This window comes from Hibiscus syriacus, unplaced genomic scaffold, assembly GCF_006381635.1.
Source record: "Hibiscus syriacus cultivar Baekdansim isolate YM2019G1 unplaced genomic scaffold, ASM638163v2 tig00110610_pilon, whole genome shotgun sequence".
Lineage (NCBI taxonomy): Eukaryota > Viridiplantae > Streptophyta > Magnoliopsida > Malvales > Malvaceae > Hibiscus > Hibiscus syriacus.
In genome coordinates this window covers 8422787-8434083 of record NW_024062800.1, presented here as the reverse complement: position 1 = coordinate 8434083, position 11297 = coordinate 8422787, and the positions used below count along the sequence as shown (strand labels likewise).

The 11297-nt window shown below is 37.5% G+C and overlaps 1 long non-coding RNA gene across 2 annotated transcripts; it reads right to left on the bottom strand.

The window, feature by feature from the left end:
* Nucleotides 1-9573: 9573 nt before the first annotated feature.
* Nucleotides 9574-11031, bottom strand: LOC120135520. 2 transcript variants are annotated; one of them, XR_005517256.1, is made up of 3 exons: nt 10790-11031; nt 9952-10144; nt 9574-9807 (listed from the first exon to the last, which is right to left on the bottom strand). It is a non-coding gene; the product is annotated as an uncharacterized LOC120135520 (long non-coding RNA). The 2 variants fall into 2 exon arrangements; XR_005517257.1 differs by having other exon boundaries at nt 9574-9795.
* Nucleotides 11032-11297: the final 266 nt, after the last annotated feature.

Sequence of the window (11297 nt, the reverse complement as noted above, 5' to 3'; positions counted from 1 at the left end):
GGCGTTGCTTGACGGACGGGGGATTGTATTGGAGCTTGCTCGGGTTACGTCGGGGCGGGAGTGAAATCTTCATCGGAGAAGAAGTTAGGTGGAATCTCTTGTGTGCTTTCAGAGGTGGAGAAGGATGAATAGCTGAGGAACTCGTCTGTGTCTCCATGGCCTTCCTCTGGTACATACGAGACATGGGTGGCCAGTAGTGCCACGTCTGTGGGTACTTCTGGGGGGACATTCAATGTCCAGGGGTGGAATGTACTGCCACCAGTAGTGTACTTTAGAATGATGTTGGGGAAAGGTGGTTGATTATCGATTGTTATCAGGAACAACTCCTTGAAAAAGGCATTGAGTTGTGCGTCCTTTGCCTTGACGTACTCAAAGAAGATCTCCATGTGATTCTCAAGGTGCTTGATCTTCTCACGCGTTTCTTGCGTGTACGTGACAATTGCTGCCATTCTGGCAGCAGCAACAGATTTTTCTCCCCTCTCCAGACCTTCATGTGGGGTGTTGTCATCGAAACTCATCAATTTTGGTACCTTCTTTTTAGTGATACCCTCCTTGGATTTAATGAAATCCTCAAAGGGCTCCTTGGGGACCTTCTTTTTCCTGTACAGAGTAGATATCAAGTTAGGAAATAATAGATTACCCCAGTTTCTTTTGGCGTACTCATGAATTTGCTCGAAGATGAGTTTTTCAACATCAATCTTTCTCTTGTCTATTATCGAGTGTAAAAGCATCAATCTTTTCACGAGCACGGTTGTGTTATGGGATGTTGACAATAGTTTTCCCTTGAGAAAATGGTTCCACAACTTAATGATCAGTTTAAGGGCTCGGCGATCGACTCTCTTCCTCGTTGGAGCATTCCCTTCGAACTTAGCCCACCCGAAACAAAGATCTTCAAGTACACCATCGTAGGTTTCTTGGTATGCTTCAGCCACAAATTTCTTATATTGCTCTTCCACATTCCCCAACTTGAAATATTTATTGAGTGACGAAGGGAAAATCGAAGGAGTTTCCCTCGAACATATACCATGTGGTTGGATGGGTATTCGAGATGGGCGTAGAACTCTCTGACCATTGGTGGTGTTACATTTTTAGGGTGGCAAGAAAACTTCTCCCAGTTGTGCTTCCGAATCATGTTCATGACCTCCGGTCCAAATGGCTCTTCGTACTCTGATGGAAAGACGAACCCGTCTTCCAAATACACTTGTCATTTTTGGAGGTTTTTGAAGTGTGCCTCGGCTTCGGCTGTTTGGAAACACTCAAAGGTCGGTGTTGGGGCTGGGTTTTTCTTCGATCTGGCCACGATACTTGTTTGGTGAAGTGAGTTTAGCGGCATCAATGGGGGAAATTTTGTTGAATGAAAGAAAAAAAATCTTTCTTATTGTAGAGAGAGTGTGAGACACGATGAAGAAGATGGAGTTGAGAGTAGTTTTTTTTGGAAAGTAATGGGTGGTTGTTTTGGGGTAATTTGGTCAAACAAGAGGGGAAAATATTTGGCATTTATTGTTTGATAATCAATTGGACGTAAAGTTAGGGAAAAAGATATTTTCCCTCCTTTAATTCTGCCGCCCAAATTTCTTGACCTAGGGTTTTCTCTCATTTCATGCGTGAACTATCTCCCCATGCTACCACGTGTACTCTGCTTGCCTACAATAAAGAAAGAAAACAAAACAAAACAGATAATGAATGCATAAAATAACTTAATTTATTTATGTACAAAATTCAAATTTTTATTGCCTAGGCAACAAATTTTGTTCAAGTAAGTCAAACTCTTGGGCATCATGTGTCGTTGATGATGGTTTGTCTCGCATAACTAGGCCTCCTTTTTATTCCTTTAGCCTCTGCCCGTTCACCTTGAAAATGGAACCATCGTCTCGATTCTTGATTTCTATTGCCCTATTGTTATGAACTTGATATACGATGAATGGTCCTGACCATCATGACTTTAGCTTACCTGGGAATAACTTAAGACGTGAATTTTAGAGCAGTACTTGATGTCCATAATAAAATTGCCTAGGCAATATTTTTCTGCCATGTCATCGTTTTGTTTTCTCTTTGTATAGGTGGGCATTTTCGTATGCATCCGCTCTGAATTCATCCATCTCGTTCAGTTCCAAGAGTTTTCTTTCTCCAGCAAGATGAGTATCCATGTTTAACTTTTTGATGGCCCAGTAGGCTTTATGTTCAAGTTCCACAGGAAGATGGCATTCTTTTTCGTAGACCAGTTTGAATGGGGAATTCCCAGCAGTGTCTTGAATGTTATGCGATAAGCCCATAATGTTTCATCTAGCTTTGGCAACCAGTCCTTTTGACTTGAGTTGAGCACCTTCTCAAGGATCTATTTGATTTCCTGGTTAGACACTTCGACTTGTCCATTAGTCTGAGGGTGATACGTCATAACAATCCTATGTCGTACTCCATATCTTTTCAATGCCTTGCCAATTAATTTGTTCTTAAAATGTGTGCCTTCATATCTAATAATAGCCTGTGGTGATCCAAAACGTGTGAATATGTTTTTGTGTAACAATTTTAGCATCGTCTTCGAATCATTTTTAGGTGTTGCAATGGCTTCAACCCACTTGGATACATAATCCACTACCAAGAGAATGTACAAGTCTCCAAAGGATGTGGGAAAGGGTCCCATGAAGTCTATTCCCCATACGTCGAAAAGTTCAACCTCCAAAATATTTTACCATGGCATCTCATGTCGTTTTGATATGTTCCCTGTTCGTTGGCATCTATCACATGTCTTATAGAATTCATGCACATCTTTGAACAAAGTTGGCCAATAGAATCCGGACTGAAGTACTTTCACCGCTATTCTCATTCCACCAAAGTTTCATCCATATGGTGACGAGTGACATTAAAGTAGAATTTCTTTGTGCTCTTCTTCTAGAATGCATCTTCGAATTATTTGGTCTCCACATTGCTTGAATAAAAATGGTTCATCCCAGTAATAGTGTCGCACATCATGTCGAAACTTTTTTCAGCCCTGGCTAAATAAATCAGGAGGAGCAATACCACTAACAAGAAAGTTAACTATGTCCGCATACCATGTCACAACCATGACAAATAATATTTTCTCATCAGGTAAATCCTCTTGAATTCTGTTATGTCTTAACAATTAGATTTGTTATCTAATCTAGACAAATGGCATGTTACTTGATTTTCTATACCCTTTCTATCCTTGATCTTTAAATTGAACTCTTGTAATAATAATATCCATCGAATTAGCCTAGGCTTTGCAACTTTTTTATTGATCAAATATTTATTGGCATAATGATCTGTATGCACAATTACCTTAGTGCCTATTATATATGGCCTAAACTTATCGAATGCAAAATACTACCGCTAAAAGTTCTTTTTCAGTGGTGGTATAGTTCACTTGTGCATCATTAAGAGTACGACTCGCATAGCAGATAACATGAAAGATTTTACTTTTTCGTTGCCCTAGCACTGCTCCGACAGTGTAGTCACTAGCATCACACATGAGCTCAAAAGGTTCGTTCCAGTCAGGTGGGACAACGATTGGTGCAACCGAAAGTTTCTCCTTCAAATCTGTAAAGGCATTCAGACAATCATTAGTAAATTCAAATGGATGATTTTGTTGAAGTAAAATACACAAAGGTTTAGAGATTTGAGAAAAATCTTTTATGAACCGCCTGTAGAAGCATGTATGTCCAAGGAAACTACGTACACCTCTCACATTGGTGAGTGGGGGAAGGTTTACGATTACTTCCACCTTGGATTTATTGACTTCAATGTCTTTACATGAAATTTTGTGACCCAACACTATTCCCTCGGTTACCATAAAATGACATTTCTCCCAATTTAGTACTAGGTTGGCTTCTTCACATCATTTGAATACTTTAGATAAATTGTTGAGGCATCGATTGAAATCGTCACCTGAGACAGAGAAGTCATCCATAAAAATTTGCATACATTCTTCCACCATATCTGAAAACATGGCCATCATGCATCTTTGGAAGGTAGCTGGAGCGTTACACAGTCCAAATGGCATTCGTCTAAATGCATAGGTACCATATGGGCATGTGAAAGTAGTTTTTCTTGATCATCTGTTACTATGGCTATTTGATTATATCCTGAGTATCCATCGAGGAAGCAATAAAATGTTTTTCCTGCTAACCTATCGAGCATTTGGTCTATAAAAGGTATGGGAAAATGGCCTTTCTTTGTAGCTTTATTAAGCTTCCTGTAATCCATACATATGTGCCAGCATGTGATTGTTCTAGTAGTGAGGAGCTTGTCATGTTCGCTTTTAATCACGGTCACACCACCCTTCTTTGGCACACACTGCACCGGGCTGACCCATGAACTATCAGATATAAGATAAATCACTCTCGCATCTAAACATTTTATAATTTTCTTCATTACTACCTTCTTCATGATCGAGTTGAGCCTTCTTTGGGGATCCACCGAAGTACTATGGCTATCTTATAAATTGATCTTGTGCATGCATATGGTAGGGCTAATTCCCTTCAAGTCTGCCATTGTCCATCCTAGAGCCTTTTTTGTGATGTGACAAAACATTCAACAAACTATTCTCCTATTCGGAGGTTAGATTGGCAGAGATTATTACTGGTAAAGTTTCATTAATTCCTAGGTATGCATACTTCAAATATGATGGAAAAGTTTTAAGCTCCAATTTGGGTGCATGTTGTAAAGATGTTTATGAAGATTAACTTCATCAAAATCTAAGGTTTGAATTTCACCTGATCTATTATGAAAGCCTCGATTGTTCCTTTGTCTTTCCTTCATGTTTTGCATTGGTTTCGTTTACAAGGAACCCATTGAGTGACTTATTTAGATTTTTGTCGTCAGTGCCATACTTCTCAGAATCGTCTTCTGAAAATAATTTGCCTGGCCAAGGTTTTCTTGTTTGTGCATCACGGTTAGAGGCTCGTGGCACAAAGCGTTGTATTCGTCTAGCTTTAAAGATTCATCGTGGCCAAGAATTATCTTTCTTCCTCTCTTTAAAGTCACTTTTCTAATTATTGTCATTCTTCCGAGTCGTCCACATATTTCATGGAATTAAAGAAATTGACTGTGACGCTTTGCTCTCCTACTCACATTGTGAACTCTCCCTTTTCGCAATCTATTAGGATTCTTTTAGTGGCTAAAAAGGGTTGTCCTAGATGATAGTGAATTTTTATCAGCTTCACAGTCCAAGAGGAAATCAACTAAAATACGAACTTGTCCACCTTTACTATGTCGTCTTCTATTATGCCCTCGGCCGCACATAAGATCAATCGGCCAGCTGTAGGATATTGTGTTTGGATAAGCATGATACCCTTCTAGTTTCATAAATATGGACTTTGGTATCAAGTTTACACTTGATCCTAAGTCAACAAGAGTTCGTCCTACAAAATTATTACCAGTGGAACATATAATTATAAAACTGCCAGGGTTTTTTTTGTTTTGGTGGGAGTTTGCTTACTGCAGAACAAATTTCTATTGTCATCGCAACATGTTCTACCTTCCTCTTTTTGTAACGATGTCTTTAAGAAACATGGCATAGGAAGTCATTTGCTCGATGGCTTCAAGTAAGGGCACGTTGATATACAACTGGTCCAGAACATAAACGATTTCTTGAACTGGATTTCATCATTATGTTTCTTCAATCGTTGAGGCAACGGTGGTGGAGGTCTCACATTATTTGCAGTTGGTGCTGAGGAACTCTGGCCTTGGCCATGAATTTCTTATTTGGACGATTTTTCTGAGCCTTAATCCTTTTCCTTTTCTTCTGTCGATTCATCCCGTTCTTCATTTTTAGCTAGATCCTCTGGTTATGTTATTCCATGGCGAGAATTATTTAGGTGTTCTCTCCAAAACTTGTCATTTTGGTTGACTTGTGTTCCACTCCTTAGTGTAAGTACACTGCATTGCTCCTTTCCAAGATGCTTAGTGATTTCAGTATCACTAGGGAGATTTACTTGTGGGCGAGAATGTAATGCCGTAGTAATTTGTCCCACTTGATTCTCTACTGCTCTTAGAGATGAACTTTGGCTTTGCAAAAGTGTAGCTTGGCTTTGTAACAAATTTCCTTGGTTTTTAATTGTTGTAGAATGCTCGTGCATCAAGGTCTTTGTTGAGGCCATGAAATCTTTTATCGATGCCATAAATTTCTACAATGATAACTCCAAGGAGTTATTATTGGAATTAGTATTGGAGGAAGAAGATGTACCTTTATTGTTTTGCAAGAGCAGCTGATAATGTTGATTATGGAAATGTTGATGATCTGCGTTACTTTGTTGTGGCCTGTTGTAACTTGCTTCTTAATTGTTACTGTTCCTTTGATTACTCCATAAAAAGTTCGGATGTTGTCTCCAACCAAGATTGTACGTATTTGAATAGGGCTTATTAGTGCTCCAATTGTAATTGCCCACAAAATTGGTGGACACGTGGTTTTCCAGACACTACCTCTCATGATGGTTGCCCTGAAAAAATATGCATGTGTTATTCGTCACCTTGACTTCTCTTACCTCATTAGGACGTTGCAAAGTTTTCAAGATATTAGTTATGGTAGAAAGATAAGCAGCTACCAAATCCTTACCCTCTAATTCATATGCTCTAGATGTTTTTTTGTCGGTTCTCAATCTTGTATTTGGGAATTGATAGTCATTATTTGCTATCATGTCGAGGATATCAAAGGATTCCTCGGGTGATTTGTCAAGTAAGGTGTTATTTGCTGAGGCATCTAACATCATTCGAGTGGGTGCATTAACTCTGTTGTAAAACATCGCTACTTGAGTCCATTCTTGAAACCCATGGTTGACACATTTACGAAGTAGACTTTTATACCTATCCCAACATTCGTACATTGATTCATCATCTCCTTGGTGAAAACTTACAGTCATTGTGAAGCTGTGTATTCATATTGGGCGGATTGTATCGAAGTAGGAAACTCTTGCATAAATCTGCCCATGACTCCATGAGCCTGAAGGAGCTCCAATGAGCTAAGCTCTTGCTTTATCGCATAGGGAATAAGGGAAAAGTTTTAGTTTAAGTACATCTTCATGCACTCCTTGTTGTCGAAACGAGTCACATACTTCAAGGAAAGCACGAATATGTTATCTAGCATCCTCATTAGGTGAACCACCAAATGGCAATAGAATTTAGCATATTAAACATTACCGGTTTAAGCTCAAAATGAGTTGCTTGTATTTCAGGTATCATGATGCCTGGATTGATATCTTCAAGAATTTGGTTCAAATGGCCTCGTATTGCTCTTGGTCTTGCAACTTGGAGATTGATTGCTACTTCGGGATCATCGTGATCTCCCATATTGTTGCCATGTAATTGTAGTTGGTTTAAATATTCTCTAGTTCTTTGGTCACGTCGCCTTTGTCTGAACGATTGTTCAACTTCAGGGTCGAATGGTTCCAATGCTTTACCAGTAGATCTCAGGGTCATGCAATAATAAAAACCTACAAAAATAAAATACGTTAGACTAGATAAATATAAGGTGACAAGAAAAATTTGTTATGGCGAAAATAAAAATTTCGTCAGTTGTCAATCCCCGGCAACGGTGCCAAAAACTTGATCGCTTGTAAATGTATATGCTAAGGCAAACAACTCTGTGCAAGTATACACAATCGAATCAAGTAATATAGGGTAAGCGAGTATCGTCTCCTCAACGATTAGTTGGAAGTTTTTAAGCTTCACCACAACCAGAACTAGTTGTCACAAACTAATTCCTACTATCTTGTCAAACTAGAAAACTACTATTAATAAAACAAGAAATTACTATAAAGTATGATTGTAGAAAAGTTTCATCGAGACAAAATAAATATGCAAACTATTAAAATAAAACAGAACAAAGACAAACGTTGATTTAAATATAATTCAAACAACCTTGCATATTCAGACTTACCACACAACATTCATGCTAATATTTTACATTGAAACAATTACTCTAAGTCCAGAATGAATTATTATGATTTGCTTAAGCTGTCCGATCGGATTACTAAGTATTCTTAGACAGTTGCTATGGCAAAACTACTCAATGTTAACTACAACCTTTGGTTTGTCAGACTGTTGTTGTAGCAATACCTCTCAGCGTGAACTATAGTCATTATCTATCCTACTCTAGCATCTATCACTTTTAGTCGATTGAAACCTGCTCGTTATCTCTAAGGTAGACAAGTTAGAACATCACCATCTCGGATCCATTCCATTGTTCACGTAAATCTATCTTAATTCTCTCGAATCTAAGAATCACTATCTAGACAAAATGCGATCTCTTGATGCTCTTACAGTGTCAAGACATGTTTTACCAAGACCCTAAGAAATCTCTCGAAGCTCATACAATGTCAAGGTAAAACATTCAAACAATGAACAAAACAGTCATAAGCAGAATTATAATTCATTATTCATAAAGTATAAAATAATTGTCTAGGCCAAACAAAGATTAACACCAAGTAAGACAGTCATTGTACTATCAAAAAGTCATCCAAGTAGCATCGTTTAATACAACCCCAAACACATAAAAAATTTAAGAACAAATGAAGAACGACTCCAAAAAACCGGAAGCTCTGTCGTGACAATTCTGATCAGCATCACGCCTGCCTTGGTGATCAGCCTCTCTCGAGACCTGACCACTGCTCTGCTATAGACTGGCTATGAAAGACACCAAGGAAGGTCGGTTGGTAAACGGTGAGAAAGCACTGTAGTTGCTCGCTCAGGCCTTCAGTAAATCGCTTCTCACTTCCTCTTTCTCTTTGGCGGCTACAGTTGAATATTTATAGAGAGGAATCTTCTAGGGTTTCACATGATTAGAGATTCCTTAAATAATCATTATTATTTTGTCCAAACTAAAAACGGAAAGGTGGCTGGCGCCTATTAGAATATTTAGGGTTTGCTTACACGTGAAGGAGGTCATCCAGCTGGCATGTGACATAGGCGATTTGGTCATATCCACTTCAGACTTTACAGATAAACCTTGCCTTGACGAGATAAATTTGCTCCTCACGTTCTTCTCTATTCCATTAGCCCTTGCAACTTACGTTGTCGTGACTGAAATGTTCTTCCTCTTTAAGTTTCCTGCACACGCACAATCCACACAAACCATTTCTCCTTAACAGCATCAGTTAAACCAAATAAATCTTGTCGAAGCAAAACTTATCCACCACAAGCAAACATAACCTAAATGCAACTAAAATGAGGTGCATACTTTGTTTAGACGAACAATAACTTAAGTCAAAAGACTATAGATTGAGTCTTTTTACGGAGTTATCATTATTCCTTGTATTCAAAACTATAAATGAACATAATACCTTAAAAGAAGGCTAGTTGGACCAATTTCAACACCTTTTCTTGCCTTAGCATTCACTCTATTAAAAAAATTACTCAGCCATGATGAGAAGTCCTTGTTCCATGTTAAATAAAAACTGTAAAGGTTACAAAAATTGAAAAGACAAGTGACAGAAGTTCAAGAATAGAAATATGACAAGCATAATAGTGACAACAAAGTAATTCTAATATTTACTTCATTTATAGAATGCATCTAGTACAAAAATAATTACAGTGAAACTTATGGTATTGGTGCCCTACACCCATGAATGAAACCATTAAAAAACCTAGATGTTTACTGTATCACCAGTCACAATTCGAAAGACTACCTTCCACAATTGGTTTCAAACCAGCTTGTCCACTAGGTTCTGAAAAGTGATTTTCTATAATTCTTAAAGAAGCATCTTTATACCATCCACTGTTCTCTCTTCCAAGATCTCCCTCCCCAATATGTATGGATTTATTAGTCTTGAGAAGATTCTAGTCCTGTAGATAAGTCTGTAAGGGGGCGTAACTCAGATAAACAATAACTTTCAATTAGTTCTCGGAAGTAACAAAGTCTAGACTATGAATTGAATATGGTTATAAGGACTATCAATTTTCCCATAACTTTGAAGTTCATCTTGTGCATTGATCACCTACCTAATAGTAATTCCCCATGCTAAAAGCACCAGGCCTCAGACATGCAAACTTTCAGTAAGTGGGCTGCTGATTCTCAGCTTTCTTCTTCTTAGTAGCTTCAAGCTCTTGCTTTTTGGCAATTCTCATTCTTCATTCCTCTTGTTCTTCTTCAACAATTACCCGGGAATCAAAGCCTTAACTTCTTCACCAATTTCTACCCAAAAAATCATACGAAAAAAGAGAAAATTAGGAAAACAAATTTCACTTAATATCTAATAATCCCTAAACAAGAACCAAAAAAGGGTTGTCTTACTAAAGCTTTTCACTACATAAGATCTTCAGAAAAAATTAAACAGAGAAAATCCCTTTGTTTTCTAATAAGCAATTGTTTATAAAAATGGAATTAGAGTGAGTACTGTGGCATTTCATTGACTGATAAAGCAATATCAATACAGAGATAAACAAACATTTAATATCATTTAAGCATTAAATCTAACAATGAAGGGTTAATAATATAAATGAATCAACACAAGCACTTCTGTTATAGAGTGTTTGATCTCAACAATTGTATCATGGTATGTAGGCATGATTAATGTAGGAAGTTTGAATATTCATTTGTTTCTAGAACTATTTCACCTTCAAAATAGGTTCAACCCTAAAATAGTTTCTACTAAGCAAAGATTAACATTCGCGATAAGCAATAAATATATAAAAAAAACACACAATCCAAAATCACAAATTAAATTCATCACATCGAAATAACCCAGGCTTAGAGAGGAAACTGAAAAATAAAATTGAAAAGACTAAAGGTTGGAGAGAGTCTTGAGACTAAAAGAGAGAGAAGAAACTTAAAGAATACCTGAATTTTTAAGCCTTGAGGAGTTACGGGCGACGAGATAGTAGTGACTATCAACGAATGGTGAATACTGAAACTAGTGAAGAACTCGATTTAATAAAGCTAATCTACTGTTGAGGATGGAGGAAGAAGAAGTTAAAAAGAAAAATTAGGGATCGGGCACGAGATAGATGGGGGATATATCTAGCAACAATTATTAGACAAATATCACTAATGTATGTGGATATAGCGTTGTTTCTCCAGAAAAGCCGAGATGTTTTCTTCATTGAAGATCATACTATTGATGACATTTATAAGACTAAGAAAGTGGATTCACAATATAGCGTGACTTGATTAAAGTAAATCTGGTTCCCCTATACCCTTCACCAAATCCTATTCAGGATGATGTTTGCAATGATGTTTGTTGTAATTGATTTTTGGTGAACGACATGTCTCAATTTATTTTTGTGAAAATTTTGATTTTTGTAAAAGAAGTGTTTTGGAGTTGCTATCGACCTTTTAGGTCAAATAA